Source organism: Panthera tigris, chromosome F2 (assembly GCF_018350195.1).
Source record: "Panthera tigris isolate Pti1 chromosome F2, P.tigris_Pti1_mat1.1, whole genome shotgun sequence".
In the NCBI taxonomy this organism is placed as follows: Eukaryota; Metazoa; Chordata; class Mammalia; order Carnivora; family Felidae; genus Panthera; species Panthera tigris.
The window spans coordinates 14449816-14463129 of NC_056676.1; the positions used below are offsets into that span (position 1 = coordinate 14449816).

General features: G+C 41.3%; 1 pseudogene; it reads left to right on the top strand.

The window, feature by feature from the left end:
• The first annotated feature begins 6616 nt into the window (after nt 1-6616).
• Nucleotides 6617-6784, top strand: LOC122235183 (annotated as a pseudogene).
• Nucleotides 6785-13314: the final 6530 nt, after the last annotated feature.

Consider the following 13314-nt stretch of genomic DNA (forward strand, 5'->3'; position numbering starts at 1 on the left):
CTCTATCCATCTACATCCATATCTGCTTCCTTTACTAGATAATAAGCTACCACCTTTTTTCCCTACCTCCAAAATGTTACATAATGGTTTACCTATAAGAGATTTTTAGTCAACATTTATTGGTAGCATAAAACATTGTTGATGTGGCAGTTAAGAACTATATGACTGATCAGATTCTGTATCCTGTAGAATGAAAGGTGCAGACTCCTAAGAAGCACTGCTCTGAGAGTAACAATGCTAACATAATCCAATATTTAGTCTATATTAGGTACCATGGTAAGCATTTTTACGTAAATTATCTCACTTACCCTCATGCAACTCCCCAATTGTTATTATTGGTCCCATTTTACATATGAGAAAACTGAACCTTAGTGAAATTAAATAACTTGCTTGAGGGCTTATGTAAATGGATCACATACTACAGGAATTCCAAGATTGCATATCAGGGACTATTGCATACGAAACACAAAACAGGGCCACCTGGGTGGCTCTGTCGGTTAAGCATACGACTTGATTTTGGCTCAGGTCATGATCTCGTGGTTTGTGAGTTTGAGCCCCGTGTCAGGCTCTGTGCTGCCAGTGCAGAGACTGCTTGGGATTCTCTCTCTCCCTCCACCACTCTCTCACTCTCCCTCTCAAAATAAATAAGCTTTAAAATATTAAAAAAATTTTTTTTAATCTGTCACATTGAAATGAATTATGTAATATGAGTCTTCATCAATATCAGTGGGTAGGTTTGTGTTTATATTAGTGTTTGTCTTCCCCCAAAGAGTGTAAGCTCTATGATGATAGGAACCATTTTGTTCCTTCTATCTGCAGTCCCTAACAAATTCCCTGGTCCAATTTAGGTATACCAATCTATAAATGATCTCAGTCTTCTGGTGGGTCGACAAGTTCATCTCCTGATACATCAACTTTGCTGCAAGAACAAGGCATTTTGGAAGCTGAGTGTCAGTAGTCATCATGAGAAATGCATTACCATGTCCCAGAAAAACGGTGCCCATCCTATCTTCCATTCTTTAGATAGATTTCTGGCATAGATCTTTGATGGAGAAAAAGATGAATTACTATACAAAAGAGGAGTTAACAGGGTCAAGGAAAGTACATTTTCTAAATAATTTGTATATTCCTATCAAGTATATAGTCTTGAAAACCTAACCACATTCGATGCATGTTTTTTTTGTTGGAATCACATGACTGTGCCGGTCTGAGTTATCAGTTACAACTCAGAAAGGAGGAGTTTGTGTCCTCACTGTCCCTCTCTACCCAAAGTGGCTATGAGAGACTTGGGTGCTGTCAGAAAGGACAGCAGAAAGAAAAACAGAGGGCATTATCCCATGCTTTTCAAAATCGCTTTTGCTCTTGCTTTCCTATTGCTTAGAGGTTCAGGTTTTAACTTCTCAGCCTGGTATTCAAGAAATTCCATTTTATGATGCTCATTTATACTTTTACCTTTATAGAATAGCCCTCAATAGGGACTCTGGTCCATGGAATGGATTCTGCTGTTCCTCTCATATGTCAAGGTCACTTTAATCTTCATTCTGCTTAAACAGTGTGATACTCTTACGTTTCTCTTTATCCATATTTTCTCTAATTCCTCAAAACCAGGGTTAAATGTGGCTTTCTGCTTTCTCCTGATGACTTCAATGTATACTATGACTGTGACCATAGTTTACTATTGTGGCTAAGGGTTCAGATTCTCAGGCCAGACTTAGGTCAACACAAGGCTTCCTCATTTGCAATCTAGGTGATCTTGAAGGAATTATTAACTTCCACAAGCCCAGTTTCCTCATCTACAAAATGTGAATAGATGAAACTACGCCATAGAATTGTTATGTGAATTAATGAACTTTTGCATGTAAAATGTTTCATTTTGAAAAATCAAAATCTTAGATGCTTAAGTGTTTTAAACCTGATATAATTGGAGGACACCATGAAGTTAAAGGAAGAAATCACAGCTTTGGTATATGGTTCTTTAGTCAAGTCTGTGTGATGCTTCGAGTCATTGCCACAGTGAACACAAGAGAAAGACTTCCGTTAATGGTGGTGATGGGAGTGAGGATTTTGTGTTCAGGTTCAGCAATGTGAAGTTGACAAAAGTTTAGGGCATTCAGGGAGAAGCAAGTGGACAGTGGGATTCACACTGAGTCTGGGAGGTAATTGAAGCCAGGAGTATGTATGGAATCACCTAGGAAAAGGGTACAGAGTGCGAAATAAAGAGGATTCATGATCAAGGATTACAGGCTTGCTTGGAGGCTGCATAGAAGACGATTAGTTTGCAAAGCAAATGGAAAAGTGAGTACAAAGACAAAACAAAACAAAACAAAACAATGGTAGTGCTAAGTTTCCATTGGAGGAGAATATTTCAAGAAGGCAGGCATGTTTGGTGTTGACAAATGCTTCTGGGGGGCCAAATAAGCTGACGACTGAAATAACCACTGTGGTACCTACAGGAGGCCGTTACTGACCTTTGTGGGAGCTGTTGGAGGGTTTTGGAGTGGATCAAGGGTAGAATGGGAAATAGAGAAATAGAGACATCAGGTAAAGAAAACATTTTTTTTTAAAGTGACTGTTAAGACAAGAACAGATACGGGGCAGAATATAGAATGAAATATAAGCTGTGTTGAATTTTTTTTAAGAGGAGAAATTTAAGCATATTTGAAAGCCAGTGGGCAGGATGCAAATCTGTTATGGGTTGAATTGGCCCCCGGACATTTCATATATTTAATTTATAACCCCCAGTATCTCAGAATGTGACCTTATTTGGAAATAGCTTCATTGCAAATGTAATTAGTTAAGCTGAGGTCATACTGGAGGAGGGTGGGTCCTAATCCGATATGACTGGTGTCCTTGTTAAAAGTGGAAATTTTGGATACAGAGACACACATAGGAGAATGCCATATGAAGATGAAGACAGAAATTGGGGTGATGCCTCAACATGCCAAGGAGTGCCAGAGATTGCCAGCAAACCACCAGAAGCTAGGAGAGAGACATGGAACATAATCTACAGTCCTAAGAAGGAACCAACCCTGCTGACACCTTGACCTCAGACTTCTAGCCTCCAGACTGTGAGACAACAAGTTTCAGTTGTTGAAGTCACCAGTCGGTAGGACTTTATTATGGTGGCTTTAGAAAGCTCATATAAGATCATGGAAAGCAGATGAATATACAAAGGATAGTCGATAGTGTAAGTTCCTCAGAAAGTAAGTGAAAATGATAGTTGTATGAGGTGAGGGCAGGCCTGTGTGTTTGCTATTGGAAAGATGATGAGTTTCCCATATGCTGGCCTCTATTGTCTCTGCACACTAGGAGGAGATATAATATGGTGAAGGTAGAGGAATAAAATGGGAGGTTCGAGGACCCATGTGAAGTTGGCGATGGAATTTAATCACATTAGCTAATTGGCTCGGTTGTGTGGCTCTCTTCAGCAATGCTCAGCTGCGCAGAGAAGTGGAGAGCTGGGCCACCCAGGGATGGGGCCCAGCAGGACAGGACAACCGAAATATAGAACAGCAAGAAATGTTATTGACCAATCTTCTATGGAAGCTGAGCTGACAGAAGCGAAGAGGTGGGTTTGAAGGATAGAGTTGGTGGTTTGAAGAAAGTAAAAGAGCCTTACTGAGTTTGAAGAATGTTTGTGGTGGAAAATGTTGAATAAGCCAGTAGAGGAGAGAGATGTGAGGGCGGGACAGTGGATTATGGGTGATGACAAGGTTCCAGATGTGACTATTGGAGTAGCTAGACTGAGACAAAGAACCGAGAGACTATTACACCACGGTGTGGAGTGGATTTGTTTGCTTATTTAACAAATAATAACCGAGTGCCTATTCTGCGCCTGGAACTACTCTAAGTTCTGGGAATAAAAGAGTGGACAAAATAAACACAAATTTCTGCCCTGCAGAGCTTTCAGCTGAAACAGTCAATCAATCAATATACATATGTTTGATATGTCAGATTGTAAGGGTGCACTGGAAAAATTAAAGTAATGGCACAGGATGGGTACTGTGTGGTCAGGGAAATACTTCTTGATAAGGTGATATTTAAACAGAGACCCAAAGCCGTTGAGATGAGTTGAGATGTGTCTATCTTGAAGAATATTTCGGAAAAGGAGAACAGTTGAGTGAAAAGGCCCCCAATCCATGTAACTGCCGTAGGATCTCCCAGTCACCCCCTGCATATAAATAGGTCTCCTTCAGAGTGTTTCCCAGTATTTCTATGGTTTCCTCTCAGGGGAGGCCACACAGGTGTCCTTACGGAAGTCCTCGCAGGTGTCTTCACGAGTTCCCTGATGAATCTGCACCTGCTTCTGCTCTGGCCTTCACATCCTGCTGCAACACCCTCTGCTGCAGAGGACCCAGGTGGTCTGTGTTCTGTTGGGCACAGCTGGCTTTCCTGTGGCGGTATCAGATGTCCCGCTGGCCCGCTGGGAGGGGACACTTCCCATCTTAGGTCCAAAGGGTCAGTGCCCTTGCTCTTGCCCTGCTCCTGTGCAAACTCCAGGACCTGATAACCGCCATCCGGTGGTGGCCTCCCCATTGGTGCCCATTTCTCTGCACTGCTGACAGTGCCATCTCTAACTCTGGAAAACAGTAGAAACTCCCATCCCCCCTCCAACTCCCCCCCCCCCCACCCCCAGCCAATGGAAGTTAGGGCAGGTGGTGCCCATCAAAGGAAACAAACTATCTTTCCAGAGAGAAGAGAAGCGCCCAGCCAAGTTTCATCTCATTTCCACTCTGGGAACAACCACTTGGCATATTGATTGTCATCACTTTTTCCAGGAGGAAACAGGCTGTGGTTTTGTTATGACTCCAAAGGAAAAAAAAAATCAAGAGAGTCTGACATCAGATCATTTCTCAAAGTCTAGGTGATTTGGTCATATTCACAGTTACTTTTTCACCTCTTGGCGGGGGTGGGGGGGAATCAAACTTGTTCAGCTATTTTTAGAAAAGGACGGTCGGTTACATAGGTAATTGAGGCTTCATTGTATATTCCACATCATAAAACGCTTGGTGCTGTGAAGTGGATGCAGTCCAAAGAGCAGTGACGTGTTATGTAAATCGATGTTTATGAATTAATAATGTTACAAAAATGCATCAGAAAAACTCAGTATTTGAGGAGCTCCCATAATGGCTAACTTTATGAAATGATTAGACACCGCTCAATTTATTTGCTAGGTGAATCTGTTCTTTTCCTGTTTTTGCTTACAATAAGTCACATCTTTCATGTATATTTCTGCGCACCTGAGCACTTATGTGGGTGCATTTGACTAAGCTTAGTGGGAAACTTGCAAAGAATAAACTGCAGTTACCTCAACTAGTATGAAATAGGGGAATGAATTGAAATGTTTTTCAACTAAAGAGAAAAAAAATAGGAGCCCGTTTCATTCACTTTCTAGAAGATAAGTCTGAGACTTTATGTTTTTGAAAGGTTAAATATTTCAAAAATATTCTAACCACTATAATCTTTATACCTAAGGTGACATTTTCGAAAATAATCAGGAAAACAGACTAGTTCTATAGTGGCCAAAATGTAAAATGCACAGACTTACGCAGTACAAACTGAAATTTCCTCCCAGGGAGGTAGCCGGCGAGGAATGAGGCCAGGCCCGTATTATGACATGGCACCATGGAAGGAGGTAGGGCAGCCTTCTCCCATCGAGGGCATTGATGCTTCTGGTCTAGATCTTTATGTCCTCAGGGCCCTCAGTGCTCAGCTGCACACAAAATACAGTTTTTTATATGCTCTGTTTATCTTGTGATCCATACTAATCTCTCCATGCTCTAGTGACTTACCTCTTACAGGATTTGGGGACCACACAGGCCAGTAAGTTCTTTCCCTTTATAACCTGCCATCCAAAGACATTTTTGATGCTCAGACAATTCCCTGCTGTTTACAACATCAGAGGTGTCCTCCAAATAATTTTCCCCTCTTAACTTCAATAGTACCATTTCTACTTTTCATCTGACTTGGTAGCTAATAAATTGGGACAGGAGAGAGAGAGAGAGAGAGAGAGGGAGAGAGAAAAAAAACCTCCTTTCTTTTCATCTCTTATTTTATTTTATTTTTTGTTTTTCAGGGGTTATTTGCTAAAATATGGTCTTCAATATGTTCTTACTTTCATATTTTCATATTTTTTTTACATTTTGTGAATTTCTTTCATCACTTATTTCTATTTTGAAAGTGAATCTATAATTCCATAGAAAACATTATTGAAAGGTATTTTAATTCTTTGACGGCTTCCTTCTCTCATTAAACTTAGTCACCTTGATTTATAAACTCTTGAGAGAATATACATGTTTCTCAAAAAATAGGTATATTCAGCATTAAAAAACACAGTGGAACCCACAAGAAGTTTTATTTTTTCATGGACTTGAGTGTACAATGATTTGATCATTTCCCCAAGTCATGGGACATATATATTAGTAAAGACAGATTTAGCATCAGCAAGAGAAAGCCCTTCTCCAACTGGCTTAACAACGAGGAACTTCATTGTTCCATGTAACAGGAAGCTGAGGACTAGCACAGGATCCGGGGAAGGATGAGGGGCTCCTGCTTACCTTGTGTGCTTTCTACTGGATCTGCCTTCATCTGTGTTGGCTTCATTCTTAGATTGTGAAGCTTTGCGCAGGGGCAGTATCGTAGCCAATGAGGTTTATCCGAGGCGCGATTATTGCTAATTGAAAACATTCTTAGGTTGTGAGCAAGATGCCTGCAGCAGCTCCCGATATGGCAGTGTCCAGGGGACCAAGAAAGGGCTGTCTCTCCTTGTGCCTCCTTCTTAGGACCAAGGAGCACTTTCCCAAAAGCCCTCAGTTTTTCTTTCACTGGAATTGACGAGGGCAGGATCACATGACCATCCCTGACCCAGTGATTGGTAAAGGGAATTTGTGTGGCTAATTTGAGTAAGGCTAATCGTTTTGGGGGCCCTGACCCTGCTTCCAGATTCCTCATTTCACTTATCCTTAGTCAGGCTAATCGTTTGGGGTGGCCGCGTACCTCTGAAGACACACCCAAATTTCAGTGTCACATGGTGTTCTAAGATTCATTTCATTTCATGCTCTAATGTCAGGTTGGTTAAAGATCTGATGGCATTATTAGGCACCTCACACTAATACCAAGCAAAGTTCAGGCTGGTAGGAGGGGAGATGGAACTTCTTTGGGATACTATCAACTCTTAGGGTTACTTTGCCAGACACATTTAGTAAGGGATGCCCACTATCCAGAGAAGCAAGTGATCCAGGGATGATAGCAATCCTCCCTTACGTTTAATTTGGTGTGAGTCAGAGAACATAAAGCAGAATTCTGGATTATTCATATGAAACTCTATTAGGACCTAACTACTACAAGGTAATTATTTACAAAAGAGTCTCCCTGTGCAAGGCCAAATTAAAAAAAAAAATGGACAGTTTTTTTTTTTTCCTCACGAAACCAGTTCCTTCTCAATCTTTCTCTTTCCTGTCCACTTATATGCCTGAGCCACAGACATGGCCATCAGCCTTGATTCTCCCCCATTCCTCATCCTGCAGTTCTAATTCATCAGTGAGATCACACATTCTATTTGCAAATGAAGCAGAATCCCTCCACTTCTTTTCAACTGCGTTCTACCTTCCTCGTATTAGCTCTGTGGCATGGGCAGTGGGATGGGTTGCCTGATGATCTCAGTGCACACCCTGGCTCCATCTGTGCTGCTGTTCAACCCTCCATTCCTAAAACAGCCTCCAGTGGAACCTTAACACATGTAAATTGCACATCGCTTCTTGAAACCTTTTAATGACTTCGCGCTGCGTTAAGAATAACATGCACTCTCTTGGCCATGACTGGCAATGTTCTGCAGGTTGTGACCCTGTGTACCTCTGCAGTCTCATCTGGTACCATGTTGCCTTCACTCCAGCCACACTGGGCTGCTTCTGTGGCTTGAACAGAGTTAAATTGTTTCCATCATGGGGTCTTCACTTATACCGTTCCCTCTACTTTGACCATCGTTTCCTCTGTTCCGTTTACAGCAGCCTCCTGGGCTGGTCTCCTCTTAGTCATTACTTTTTCATAGTGGCTTTCTCTTCTCACCTTGTTTACACAGAACTGCTCCTTTGGAGGAACAGAGGGGTTGTAATTTTAACCTATTCTTTGCCCACATATGCCTTTCCTCAGTTTGTAATTATGTGCCTTTTTGTTTCCCTATTTGTTATCCTTATCCCTCTTTAGACCTGATGCTCCATGAAGGCAGAGGCTATGTTGATCCCATTCAGAACTCTACACCATTCTTAAGAGCAGGGTCTGGGTCCCAGCAGGTATACTCTATGGATAGGAGCGCCATGAACAAATCCCCTGTAAAGCGGTGATTCCCTTGAGTGGAGGCAGTCTCCCTGCATTCCTGGCTGCATCTACACCACATACTATGTCCTCAGTACCTGTTAATTGTTAAACAAATGGATATCTCTTATCAGAATAATAAAAGTTAGCGTTTGGCTCTAGATTCATGAAACATAAGAATGGATTTCTCATTATTTGAAGAAATTCAATTGTATCGTCAGCAAACATTCAGCAGAGCTTGTGATATTTTCAGGTAAGTTTAGTACGACTCTGGCAAAATAGTGCAACACTATTTCTTTAATGAGGAAAGAGAACACTTGAAGAGTTAGGAAGTCAGAAGAAAATAATCACGAACAAAGAGAGTGGGAGAATCACTTCATCTAAATTTAACTTGATGTATGAAGCGTCCTAATAGATTCATGAAAGGTTAAAAGCAACTAGAGATAAACCTCTGGTGAATATAATCAAAGATAGGCCTTGTCTTTTTTAGGGTCCCATTTTGGACTACTTCACGGCTAGTGAACTGTTTGTCCATGTTGATACATGCTAACACTTACATCGTATTTGCCATATGTCAAGCATTCTCTTAGTACATTAACTCATTTAAGACTTCTACAGTCCTATCAGAAAGGTTCTATTATTATGCCTATTTTATTGAAGCATAGAGAGATCAAGTGACTAACCAAAGATAACATAGCTAGCAAGTGGATTTCAAACACTGACCTATAATTTTTGTAGAGCAGAAGACTCCCTTAGATCACCACAACCCAAGAAGCTAAATAAGAGTATGAAGGAGAGTTTATAAATGTTAATGATCACTGCCTTTTCTATGGTCCTTGTTCACTGGGTCTCACAGAAAGGAGCACTGTCAACAATTTAAAAATAATTTTAGGCATGAGCAAAGTAATGTAAACACATGAGTGTATAAAACATAAAATGAAATGATGGTTTGCACAGTTCCTTAGAATAGAATCCTAGTAGTACTATTTGACTGCTGGTCACTAATTGATTAATAAAGTAGGGAGAGATGAAGAGACAGGGGCCTTCAGGGGAGCTGGCCCAAACCGAGGCCAGCTACGCCTGCTCTGCTTTGCTTAGCTCTGTGACCTTTACTGCCTTGGATATCAGATTCTTCAGCAAATTAGGGCACCAGGTTGGATGACCTCTAAGTCTGGCCAACTATAGCCTTGAATGACTCTATACAAAGGTACCAGTGTGTTAATAGAAGAACAAAAGTTGTATTAACTCTCCTTTTATTTTAGACTGAAGTTTTCAGGAAGCCATCTTAATTCTGTCAGTTCTAGCTCTGTAATGTGTCTTGCCTAGACAGTCTTCTTTAGTTTTAATTTCCCCTGAACCCACTTTTTACATTGTCCCCAGAGAGGCTTTTTGGAAATAAAATACTTGGCCTTATCATTCCCCTGCTTAAAAATCTTTAGTAGCTTCCCTCTTCCCAATACAAGATGTTCTTGATGAGATAGGAGGAGGTGTTCCTACCTTAAACCCTGTACTCTTGTGCACCAAGCTATATGCATCCTTGGAGTGTTCCAAACGATTTCATATCCTCATGCGTTTTCTCTGGTTGTTCCTTCTGCCCCGAATGCTACCCCTCTATGCCCCTTGGTTGTATGGTGAAGATTTTCAACACTTAGGAAAATGTCAGTTCCCCTATGAGACTTTCCTGTCTGGATCTCTCGTGTAACAGGTTCCCTTTCTACCTTACCACAGATAGAATGGACTATTCCTTCTTTGGGGTCTCCACTGCCCCCAGACCCTAATTTTCTATTTGAGACACTTCAATACTTGTCTGTTGACTCCTTTTAACATTGCTGACCGTAAAGAACAATGTTACATCCACTTTTACTTTTTGTTGTGTTTAGCATGGTGTCTGATAACATGGTAATAGCTGATTAATTATAAACGGATGAATAAAAGCATGAATAGAGTGAATGAGTAAACATCAATTGTCTAAAAAGTCTATCTTGCTTTTAAATTTTAAAGGCTTTGGCTGAATGCATTCCGAGATGGGGACAGATAAGAAAAAAATGTGAGTACACAGTGGAAAAATTTTGTAGGGAGGAGGTCTTTCATTGCATCGTCCATATTGTTTTCAGCTGCTTCTGCTACTATTATTCTTCTGGCTCTTGGAAATAAAAATTTTAGAATTTTCTGGTGCCTGATATGGCATAAAGGCTCCAATATGTCTTTTGAAAATATTCTTATTTCATTTGGACAGAGAACCTGAAATGCTGGATAAGAGGGCATATGCTACATTGGGAATTAACTGGAGAGAATAGTGGCTCAGAATTCAATAATTATTTTAGGCTGCCTTTTCAACTTCAAGAAACCCAGACACTTATATGATTTTGCAATATTGCAGCAAATGGACCAGAGCACAGATTCCAATATGTGAAAGATAGATTTTACACACATGCTTACATTTCTGATTAATTTATTCATTATTCAACTGACATTCATTGAACATCTTCTTCTGCCAAGCACTACACTAGATGCTTTGGATTAAAAAAGTGGATCAGAGGATAGCACTTTGATTATTCTGGACAAAGTCCTTGATGCTTGGAGAGGCATTATATTCAACGCTGGGCCCATGATTGCCCCTACCTAAACTCCCAGGAATCCCATTTCCTGTTGGACGTCTTGCTGGCTTTATCCCATTTACACAGCCCTCTGCTAATTCCTCAAATACCCCAAAATGCTCCCACACTTGGGCCTCAAAAAGGTCTGTTCCCTGCTTGTATCCTTCTTATCAGAGAACTCCACTCCGCTTTTAGGACTTAGTGTAGATGTCAGTTCCTTAGAGAAGCTTTTCCTGATCCCAGGATCAGCTCAGCCCTTCAGACTGTAGACACAAACCTTATTACAACCACAATTAGTTAATAATGCATGTAGTTGTTTAGCATCTGGTTTCCTGTCGGGATAGGAAGTATAGGAGGGGGCCATCTGTGTGTCCCTTTTCCCTCATGCACTTCCAGAGTTCGGCACTGCGCTGGTATACCGGTATATACATTGATGCAAACAGTGGCCTTTGATAACCGTTTGCTGAATGAGTAAATGAAATAATAATGGCAGAATTACTAGCATGGACCACTTCCACCCTGCCAGCTCACAGCTTGAACCCTGCTGTCCCTTTTTCATATAGAAATGCTTGGTGACGTAAGGACACCCACTCCGAGAGGCTCTCAGGGAACAATTCCTTGTCTTAAAGAGCCTTGTTACATATTTGAGCTTAGTGATAAGGCCCTGTGGCTGCTGGCAATACTCTGGCTCTCTCTGTCTGTGCTAGGTCCTTCTCTGATGAAAGGAATGGAGAGGAGGGAGTAATTGATCACCCTGCCCAATCCAACATAATCTTAGAAGCATAGGAAAAGATCAGCTTTTAGTATAACAATAACAATCTCTTTCCCTGCATGGAAGATAGAATTGAGTTACTCATTTGTGGTTAAAACAGGACTTGTAAAATAACCAATCTAGCAAAGGCAGTGAGAATCAGAAGCAGAAACCAAAACATGTAACAATTTATTTTAGAAAAATGTCCTACAAAGCAATCTCACAGTCGAAACTCGAAAGGCCCCAGATATAATCACGTTCTGTAGAGGCCCTTGAAATTGACTCCGGCACTGAAGGGATTCTAAGCAATATTACCCATGGAGGAAGAGGAATGGGGTATCGATCACAGTGTCATGTTCCACCTCCTTCTCAAATTACAAAGTTGGAAGCAGTCCAGAGTTGAGGAATGGTGCCCTTATTCTGCTTGTATCCACCCTGCACGGGTTAGAAGGGTCGGCTAGGCGGTGTCTTCTTAGGGCTTGTTTTCAGACAGCCCATCTCTCATGATTATCTCAGCATCCCTACTCCTGGCCAGAAAGATGGATGCCCGTGAGATCTTTTCCTGGATGCCTTCTCATTTCTCTGTATCACGGTGGCTCTAAATATCAGGTTGCCCTAAAGTCTCTAAAGTTTTCTTTTCAGAAGGGGTTTGTTTTGGGAAGTCTTGCCAAGCACAGAGAGCACAGCAGAACACAGCATCTCCTTCCTCCGCAGAGACGCACAAACTCAGTATGACATAATTTCAGCTGAAGCTTTGTCTGCTTACGTGACTTTCAGAAATCCTATTATGATAAATATCTGGGGATACTGTTTTCTATGATTCTAATCAAAATCAAAGTTGTACCCATTCTCTTAAGCCACTGTCTTGTACTCCCTAGTGATTCCAAGGGTCCATATCCTTTAGGTGGAGTTTTACCACCTCTTTGCAAGCTAAGCCCTTTTGGTTTATCTATACCAACAGCCTCAGTGTCACCTAGGTGAAGTGAAAATTCTTGGATACCATCCCAGACCTACTGAATCATAGTGTGGGAGTGGGGCCTGCGGTCTGTATTTTAACAGATTAGCTAGGTCAACTTGTCTGAAGTTTACCTTTGTGTTGACTGAAATAAAAAAATAGGCTTCCTAATCAAATTAGTAGTTCAAAAAAGATTAGGAGGCAGTGGTTTAAGCTTCCCGGTACAAAACTGAATAACACAGGTTAAAGCAACATTATTTACCTAATCATAACAAATGACTGATCGTAAGTGGTTTTATTAAATGGGTTAATATGTGTAAAATCCTTACAATAGTGCCTGACACAGGATAATGCCTGGTTCAGAAAACCGTCTACTCTTTCTTTCCAATGCCCCAGGCTAGAGGTTGGCACCTAAGGTGACTTTGCGGGATGTCAGCACCCCTGACAATTTGCAGCACCCTACACGCGTGAGGGTGACCTTCTTCTCGCCCGTCCCCTGGCCACTGCCGGTGGGAGTTGACCAGAATAAGACATGGATTTCTGCCGGAGTAAGCCAAAGAGAACTTGAGTTCCTTTACCACGTGATTGAATTCTGCATCTGTTTAAATCTCCAGCATGAGTGTTAACACGAGAGTGGGCTGCTTTAAAGTTTCACCCAAAGACATTTCTGTGGCAAGGGTCAAAGGTAACATGTAAGTAGC